The sequence below is a fragment of the Triticum aestivum genome, chromosome 7A (genome assembly GCF_018294505.1).
Source record: "Triticum aestivum cultivar Chinese Spring chromosome 7A, IWGSC CS RefSeq v2.1, whole genome shotgun sequence".
Taxonomy (NCBI): Eukaryota; Viridiplantae; Streptophyta; class Magnoliopsida; order Poales; family Poaceae; genus Triticum; species Triticum aestivum.
Genome location: NC_057812.1, coordinates 703,225,714 through 703,235,325, shown reverse-complemented (window position 1 = coordinate 703,235,325; position 9,612 = coordinate 703,225,714). Strand labels below are relative to the sequence as shown.

Genomic DNA, 9,612 nt, shown 5'->3' with positions numbered 1-9,612 from the left:
AGAGAACCTCTGCGGAAGGCTTACTGCCACAACGAGAAGCCTGAAGAAACAGAAGCAAAGGCTCAAGGTCGCACAAGAAACGCTCAACAGCAAGTGGAACAAAGTAACAAAGTATGGTAGAAGCTACCACCCAAATAGCTATCCCAAGCGCAAGCCATTACTGGAATTCGATGACAAGGCCTTAGAGCCCATACAACCGATAAGTGATACGGCCAACCGGCCGGATCCACCGCCCCGTGAACGCGATAGAGCGACTAACAAAGTCACGCATAAGTTAACGCACGTTCTACGTGAGAACTTGCGTCAAAAATCCAGTGTGACTAGATCTATCTATGGATCTAGGAAGCGCGCTACGGTACACAACCAGCACCGAATACTACAATTGTCTGAACACTATGGCGCATCCCAATATAGGGGTGCTACACACCCACTATGTTTCACTTACAAGGTGCTGGATCACGAATTCCCAGAAGGATTCAAACCAGTGAACATAGAGGCGCACGACGGAACCACAGACCCTAGAGTTTGGATAGAGGACTTCATCCTCCATATTCATATGGCTCGTGGAGACGATCTCCATGCCATAAAATACTTGCCCCTCAAGCTTAAAGGGCCAGCTAGGCACTGGCCGAAAAGCCTCCCCGAAAACTCAATTGGAAGTTGGGAGGAGCTCGAGGGCGCTTTTCAGGCCAATTTTCAAGGGACTTATGTCCGACCTCCAGATGTAGACGATTTAAGTCACATAATCCAACAATCCAGAGAGTCCGCCCGAAAGCTTTGGAACAGGTTGCTCACCAAGAAAAACCAAATAGTTGACTGTCCGGACGCCGAAGCCTTAGCAGCTTTTAAACACAGCATCTGAGATGAATGGCTCGCTAGACACCTCGGTCAAGAAAAACCAAGAACAATGGCAGCTCTAACAAGCCTCATGACCCGCTTTTGTGCGGGCGAGGACAGCTGGTTGGCCCGTAGCAGCACCAGCGACCCAAGCACATCCGAAGTAAGGGATGGCAATGGTAAACCATGACGCAACAAAAACAAGCGTAGAAATAAAGAAGGTAGCCCAGATAATACGGCGGTAAACGCCAGATTCAGGGGCTCCCGACCAGGTCAGCAGAAAAAGCCATTGAAAGGCAGCAGAGAAAGACAATCTGGCCTAAACAAAATTCTCGACAAGCTCTGTCAGATTCACGGCACCCCGGCACTACAAAAAAAGACACATCCGTGACATTTTGGGTTGAACGATTTTTTTCTGTCATACATATGACACTTCTATGACGCTAATTGTGACAAAACCCGGTATCATCATAGATGTGGTGGGCTCCTACTTCTATGACAAAAAATCATGATAGAAAATGGGCTTTTCGTCCTGGGCGGGCCGGAGACGCAGCTGCATGACATTCTTTGGGCCGTCCATGACGGAGAAAACCGTGGTAGAAGCGAGGGCGAGGAAAATTTCAGGGAGTTCCCGGTTACGGGGTGGGAGGTCGGGGGCCGAGCGATGCGCGTTTCTCTCGTACACGTACGCGCGTGTGTGCGAGGCGTTGGCTCTAACTGAACCCGAGCGAGGCATTGGGCTCTAACTGAACCCGAGCGATTGCACAGCACGCTACGCGTCACTGAACCCGAGCGATTGATCGATGGCTGTTAACTGAACCCGATCGAGCGATTCCTTCGCTACTGCTGCTAAGTGAAGCCGATCGATGGGATGAACAGTGAGAGTTGCGGGGGGGGGGGTGGATGAACAGTGAGCGGTGGCGTTGCCTCTGGATGAACAAGACCGCGTGGTTTGGTGGAGGGCAGGATGAACAGTAGACGGTGGAGGGGTGGTTGAACAGGACCCCGTGGTGTGGAGCGCTGGATGAACAGTAGACGGTGGAGAGGTGCACGTGGAGGGATGGTTGAACAGGACCCCGTAGTGTGGAGGGCTGGATGAACAGTAGACGGTGGAGGGGTGGTTGAATAGTAGCTGGTGGAGTAGCGCGCAGTGGAGGCTGGATGAACAGGAGCTTGTGGAGGCTGGATGAACAGGAGCCCGTGGAGGCTGGAGGAGGTCGACGATGGAGATGAACAGTATCCCGTGGAGTCCTATTTTGCGGTACACCACACCCCTCCCGATGAATAGGATCCCCGTTTCGACCGTAGCGCTTCAACACAAGTCTGTTTCGTCCATTTTGCGGTACGCCACACCCCTCCCGATCAACAGGACTCCCGTTTCGACCGTAGGAGGTCCGTTTCCTCCGTTTTGCGGTACGCCAGACCCCTCCCAATGAACAGGATCCCGTTTCGAACGTGGCCGGTCGAACACAAGGCCGTTTCCTCCGTTCCGCGGTACGCCAGGCCTCGTTTCCATCGCATGTTCCGTCCAAGCCCTCCCGATGAACACGACGCATTCCATTGCCTCCCCATGAACACGACGCATTCCGTTGCCTCCCCATGAACACGACTACGACACTGTTTCTCTGTTCCGACCCAGCCATGTACACGTGCCCTGGCCGTACGTATGCGCGAGTACGCGTTCGAGACCCCGCCCGTATGTACACATACGTAGCCGTATTTTCTTTCTTGCACCATGGTCACTGTACATACGTGTACATGCTACGTGCGCGCCTCTACTACGACACGTGCGCGCCTCTACTATGACACGTGCGCGCTTCTACATCGACCAGTATGTACATACACGTTCGCGACCAGAATGACAACGCTACATACGCTTCGACCAGGTGGGTCCCGACTATCAGGCATTTCCTTGCCTGCGAAGATGTAGCTGGTGGGTCCTAGAAGTCAGGGGGCAAATCATTTATTTTGCCCGAACGCACTTCCTTGCGTGCGAAGGTGTAGCTGGTGGTTCCCAGCAGTCGGGGGGCTGGTGGATCCCAGCAGTCAGGGGGTGAATTGTTTTTTTTTCGAACGCACTTTCTTGCGTGCGAAGATGTAGCTCGTGGGTCCGAGCAGTCAGGGGGCGAATCATTTTTTCGCGAAATACGGTAGCCCATCCGGTGGGTCCCCGCTGTCAGGTGGAGGAATAATTATTTTGCGCGTAATAAGGAGGCACTTCCTTGCGGCTTCCGTGGACCCAACAGTCAGCCTCTCCACATACAGTACTCTTCCGATAGAAGTCGGTCGTTGATCACGCCACGCCGAGAGCACCAGGGCGGTGGTCTGGACGACGACGAGGCCTAGGAAGGGGACGACACGGAGCCGGGGAAGACGCAGAAATGGAAGCCCACACGGAGAGGAGTACGAGGGTTCACTGGTTCGGCTGCGGCGTGAGACTGCCGTCGCCGTAGAATAACAGGGGGTGTGGGTGAGAAGAGGGATGGCCTGGCCAACGGTGGGAGTAGTACGGGGCGGTAAGGCCTCCGCGGCATCACAGCCGGCCACGGGAGGCAGGAGGACGCGACACGACCGGCGCTGCTTTGGGCGGCTGGAGCAAGAAGACCAGAGGTTGAAGAAGCACTACGACAGTTGGATGGACATCATACGATCGCTGTAGCAAGAATCGTTTATGTTGACTAAGTTGACAAAGCCCTTGGTACGCGTCAACTTAGTAGGCCCACAGCTCGGATTTGGCAGAGAACATATAGCCCATTTGCAATTTGTAAAAATGTACAACCTATTTTTTAATTCTAATGTAATTTACTAAAGCCCATTTACAGTTTGTTAAAAGTACAGCCCAACTTCTAGCTAGGACAACGATTAATAATTTCAAACAACCGGTCAAAATTGAATTCAAAAAAAATTCCCACATTTTGATGGGATCCGAAATATTTTTATCCAAAATTTCTAGTCAGGTTAAATATAATTTCAAAATAAAGTTGTATTACGTTAAAATCCAACGAAATATTGCGCGCGCAACAAGTAATGAAATTAAAATTTATATTTTTCAAACTAATTACGTGTTTGGTGCATAGTAACTATCCAGTTATTATAATTACTAGTCGTCAACCCATGCGTTCGCACGGGCTAGTTATTTACATTCCAGCACTACATGTGAGTTTCCAATAAATGATGGAATAGTAGTACCAATAAGCCATGTACACAAAAAAGCTCTTTTACATGAGAATGTATCAGGCTGTCAACTATACCGCTACGTGTTACCAGCTATATAAATAATGAATTGGTTAAAGCAATATCACTTATTTGGTATTTTAAAAAATTATAATGTGATTTTTCGCATTTTATATTTAAGTGGAAGAAAAATTTCAACAATATATGCCAACATGAACTTATGATAAAAAAAGTAAATGAGAAACTCAAAGGTAAAGTAGATTGTAATGCCAAAACAGAAATACTTAATATCGAAGGAAGAGCATGCAGCAAGATTATGTAGTAATATGCACCCATAAATCTTCCTTTTGTATCTTTCGCCTTAATCTTGTCAACACTAACATCCCATGATGAGATGGATTACTATTATACATACCCGACGATGGATGTGCACACGACACACCAAGCTATGGATTATCTATGTCAAATCAACCCACGTTATAGTTCTCTAGCAGTCCTGCCATTCCTCCGATATTGCAGTGAATAGGGAAATCAACTCTCATTGCACCATCATGGTGATATTCCACAACTAAAATAAAAAATAGCACTTGATTGGCAAATCAACCCAAGACAGCGAGGCACTACGATATAAAGGTTTGCAGAAACTAAGGGTTAGAGATCAAAATAATAGGAACAAATAATGCAAACAACCAAATACACTCGCTTATTGTCAGAAAGAGGAAACACATATATTGCATCATTTAAGATATATTTTATGCATACAATAAATAATATATTAAAATAGTTGTAAGATTATTGAAAGTAACCGTTCAACATGATAAGTGTGATATTGATATGTTTACGTAATAGCATTGACACATTCACCCAATATGTTCGTAGACCCTTTCCATTCCGGAAATCTGTACATGTGGTGGAGGATAATACTTTGTTCAGCTTACAATAATGCCTGGATGCACTATTTATTTAGAATACAGGAAATTGTAGAGCAATTGAAAGAGTTTAGGGCGAGCTTGAAATTTTTGGAAATATATTCATCCATAATCTCATATAAATAGGGCCGAACAATCTGTTTGGATCAATAAATATTTATAAAGAAAGAATAATAGGTTATCCTGGAATTGTTGCAGAAGACGCTCATGTGGTCATTCCAAAAATAAAGATCATTTTGTGTACTACTAACAAATAACTTCAGTCAATTCTTAAAGTGATGCATAATCTAGCATGTGTGTGTAGAACCAAAACATATCATTTCATTCTAAGTAGCACCATCTATATGGAGAAGCATCTTATTTGTCTGCCCATTAATTAATTGAGCTCACATGAAAATAGAAAAGAAATAAGAGCTGCCATGAATAATGAACTGTTGCACCAAATTCAGCCAAGTATGCCTCTACTTAAAAGATGAGCGGAATTACAAATTAATAATTTCCCAACTAAGCATTTGATCATTTGATAAATTTAAATTTAATTAAATGTGTCGTGCAAACTTGAGAGCATCCAAAGAATACATGCCAAGATTCTCTTCATAAGTATCCCGTCCATGTAAAAGAAAGACACTGATTATCGAATATGATGTCAGAGTTAATTAGGGCATACCCTACTCCTTCCATTTATCTATTACGTATTAGATCATACAACATGATCCTTTCAGTTATATCAGAATGGAAATAGATGCATATAAGGCCATCTATTTTGCTTAAACAAAGAAAAAGAGACTGAACTTTATCTGACAATATGTGTCTAGTAAAGTCTGTACATGTATGTATACCCTATATATCAACGACAACAGCATACAGTTTAATATCATGGAATCAGTCAGTAGATATAAATTTCTTGGAAGTTGCTTGGTGTTACCAATTAGACCTTAAGTACAAAGCAGATCTTACTAAGCAAGTCAGAGCACTATATATACAACAGAATACGTAAATGTACGAAAACGAACTCTTACCTGTTCTATATTAGTACACCAATTCAGAAAATGGGTGACTTTAAAATAGCAAAGTAGAAAAATTTATGAGGAAGAACTGCCAAGAGGTTAACTTACCCATCATTTTTCGATCTTCCGTGTTGCTTTGAATAAATATTGCTAAGGTGCTGCCTTCTTGACCTTCAGAATTCATATACACTCCAAGTTTGCCAAGAGCACTGTCGAAAGAAATTTCATTAGAATAGAGCATAATTTATGCTTCTCAGATGCACATATCTTTACTGGATCACTGCATGGGCATAAAATTGAAAAACAGATCCAAGTTAACAAAACGATATATTTAGCTTGTAAAAAATGTAGAGTAGTAGATTTAACAAACCAAGTAATGCTCCAAAATGACTTATCCACTTATCAACAAAATAAGAAGAGATGGTCGAGTTCACGGTGTAGATGTATATCCACATCTTTAGCGAACTGAATCCCCAAACTGAACTGTACAACACCTACAAATCTTACCCATCAAAGTATCTATGACAGGTCTGAAACTAATGAATGCACGTGATCAAGATCCCCTCAAAACGAAAACCTAGACTGTATGTGCTCATTACAGACCATGCCTGAAACTACAGGATGAATAACATAAAAAACCCACAAAATGAAAACCTACTACATTATTGATCCTTGCGTACCTTATAGGATGGACTGGTGTAAGCATTGGGGCTACCCATGCCAATGCAGGTGTGCTAACTTCGTATGCAAGTATTGACTGGTATAAACGATGGGTACACCATGGCTAATATGTGCACATCGGAGAGCGATTGTGGTATCTGTGAGGGAGTCCTAATCAGATAGAGAGAGAGGGAGGGACTATGGCGTGTGGAGCTCCCTGCCGAAATGAGTCTGTGACAGAAGATTAAGCTGATGAGAAGTGGCAGCCAAGAAGGTGAGCACACAATGGTGGAGTCGTCATTCTTGAGTAGGCTCCAGATTTGAGAGAATGTTTTGCAGGCTAATGGAACTTTGACAACTGAACTGAAACATCAAGGAGAACATGTAAGAAATTTTTCAATGGAGGTATATAAGCATCCATATCATGAAGCCCATCGAAACACATATATCATAACTTATGATTCAGATCTTATCTACTGAAAAAACAGTAAAAATCAAAAATAGAGTAGGGAAGTTTACCTGTTCTATAGAAACTTTTGCGACTTGAATTGAAGCCACTACTGAAGATATGGGAAAGGCGTTCCTATCTTTTGCAATGGAAGGGAAATCTGAGGAGGAGACATATAACCTGCGGAGACTCACGACTGGAGAAGGACGACATCAATCATAGAAGAAGGAGACTTCCTAGAACAGGATTGGCGAGGGAGATGATGGAGAAAGAAGGCAGAGGAGGATGTGCTAACCTGCGGCACTATCGACGGAGGTAAGAGGATGGATTAGGGCAGGGTGACGGCAACAGGCAGACGAAGCGGCCATTGAGATCGATGGCCTCCACATGTGCGCATACTCTGAAGGAGGAGTGGAGAGGAGACGTGCGCCGATTAGGGCCAGCGAGAGGGCTGGGTGATAGCAGCAGACGGAGGAGGTTGCCAATAGAGATCTTCAATGACAGATAGATGGCGGCAGACGGGGGTGGAGAGGAGACGTGCGGGAGAGGCAGACAGGAGACGTGTTCGCGTGGGACTATCTTTTTTTTGGGGGTGGTGCGTGGGACTATCTAATAGCTAGAGATGATTCCAAGCATAATCTGATGGTTAGAAGTTTATTTCACATTATTTTTTCTCAGGTTTTGATTATAGATTAACCTAAAAAATAGGTAGATCTCCACAGATTTTCTCAGGTTTTGATTAGATTAACCTAAAAAAATTAGGTAGATCTACACCGTTATAATTAGTTCCCACAAGATTAACGGCTCCTAATTTCTAATTAATGTGATAATTTCTAAGGAGTTAGTAATTAGTATAGAAAAGGTATGGATAGATAGATAGATAGATATAGATAGATAGATAGACAGACAGATAGACATCTCATTTATTATTTCTTAAAATCTATTTTCTTGTTAAGCCTAATGCATACCTACTAGGAAAGTTTGCAGCCTAGCGGGGTGGAGAATAATAAGTTGACCCGGATATTGTGTACAACTGTCGGCCCAGTTGCATTGCTGATGTTGAAAAAAAACTATTTTTTATACACACATTTAATTTTTTTTGTATAGATAAGGAACATTTTTTATACACACATTTAACAATTTTTAAATACATGATTAACACTTTAAAACATATTTTTTAGTCAACAGTGGGCCCACAGCGAGCGGAGGAGGTCACAATACACATATTTTTTAAATACATGACTAACACTTTTGCAAAAACAATTAGCCCACAGCGAGCCAATTAGCTCCAGTCGGCCCACAGTGGGCCGACAGGGGCCAGTCGGCCAGCTGTAGGCCGACTGGAATCCAATCGGCCTGCTGTGGGCCGACTAGGCCCAGTCGGCCTGCAGCGGGCCGACGGTGTATTATTTTTGAAATTTTTTACCCAGCGTAATATTTATGAAAATTAATTAAAAAATGTATTATTTAAAAAAATAGCAAAAAAAGGCATGTGTAGTACAGTACAACCTAACATGGTTACTCAGCCCACATTCAGCGACGCCGAAAAGGCCCAAACAAGGCTCTGTACAACTTTTTGAAGTCACTGAGCTCAATTAATAACTTAAGAAAAAAGTTAGATTACAGTGGAACCTAATTAAAAGCTGTCACGAACAAATAAATATTTCAACGGGTCCCACTTGTGCGTGTGCGTGTGTGTGTGTGAGAGAGGGAGAAAGAGAGAGAGAGAGAGAGAGAGAGAGAGAGAGAGAGAGAGACCCATCGGCCGATGCTCGTAAATACATTTTTCAGCCATATGCATTGCTGATGCTCAGTAAAAACTTATATAGTTGACACAATCATATAGAACATCATAGCACACTGAACTTGAATACAAAAATTTTCACGCAGGCGGCACAATCAGGATGGAAGTAGTGGATCGCTACGGGAAGGGCTATGTTGAAACCAACGAAGTCGTACATAACGGTTCATCGTCTTTATCAATGACGGGGAAATATCTTGAATGTTGTGCAAATAAAACAGACAGACAACACAATAAGTTCTCCTAGCACATTAAGTTGACGTACAACCCTTTTTAAAAAAAGTTCAGGTACAAAATTAGAACAAGTCACAATAAAATGTACTGGCATATCAGTGCTTCACACCCATAGCTCGGATTTAACTAGTATCTGACAAGATTCAGTTGTTACCTCAAATTAGAGCACATCCAGGCAGCCAGCCCTGCCTCTTCTCCCAAAGAAGCAGTGGCCTCCGCCGCGCGATGGAGTAGGCCTTGTGCCATCCATCGTTCCGAGCAACACGGGGAAATTCTAACGTGACTCCAGTAATGGACGTCGTCAATGGACCCTGGCACCAGCGGCGGCGGCAGGACTTCAATTGATGGATTGACCACTTCTTCGACATGCACGAACACTCGATACAGGTACATCCCTAACGTGGTCCGCGGCGGCCTTGGTGGCGATGAATAGTACAACCCCGGTTCCTGCACCGGTATCTCAACACCAATCACCTTCGGTATGGTGGACGGCTTCTTCATCCATGCCATAACTGTCAGAGC

At 44.0% G+C, this 9,612-nt stretch overlaps 1 long non-coding RNA gene across 2 annotated transcripts; it reads right to left on the bottom strand.

The window, feature by feature from the left end:
• Nucleotides 1–4,357: 4,357 nt before the first annotated feature.
• LOC123155014 (uncharacterized) lies at nt 4,358–7,553 on the bottom strand. Of its 2 annotated transcripts, XR_006477159.1 has the most exons (5): nt 7,351–7,553; nt 7,127–7,251; nt 6,628–6,970; nt 6,056–6,156; nt 4,358–4,631 (listed from the first exon to the last, which is right to left on the bottom strand). It is a non-coding gene; the product is annotated as an uncharacterized lncRNA (long non-coding RNA). The 2 variants fall into 2 exon arrangements; XR_006477158.1 differs by having other exon boundaries at nt 4,358–6,156.
• Between the last annotated feature and the right edge of the window lie 2,059 nt (nt 7,554–9,612).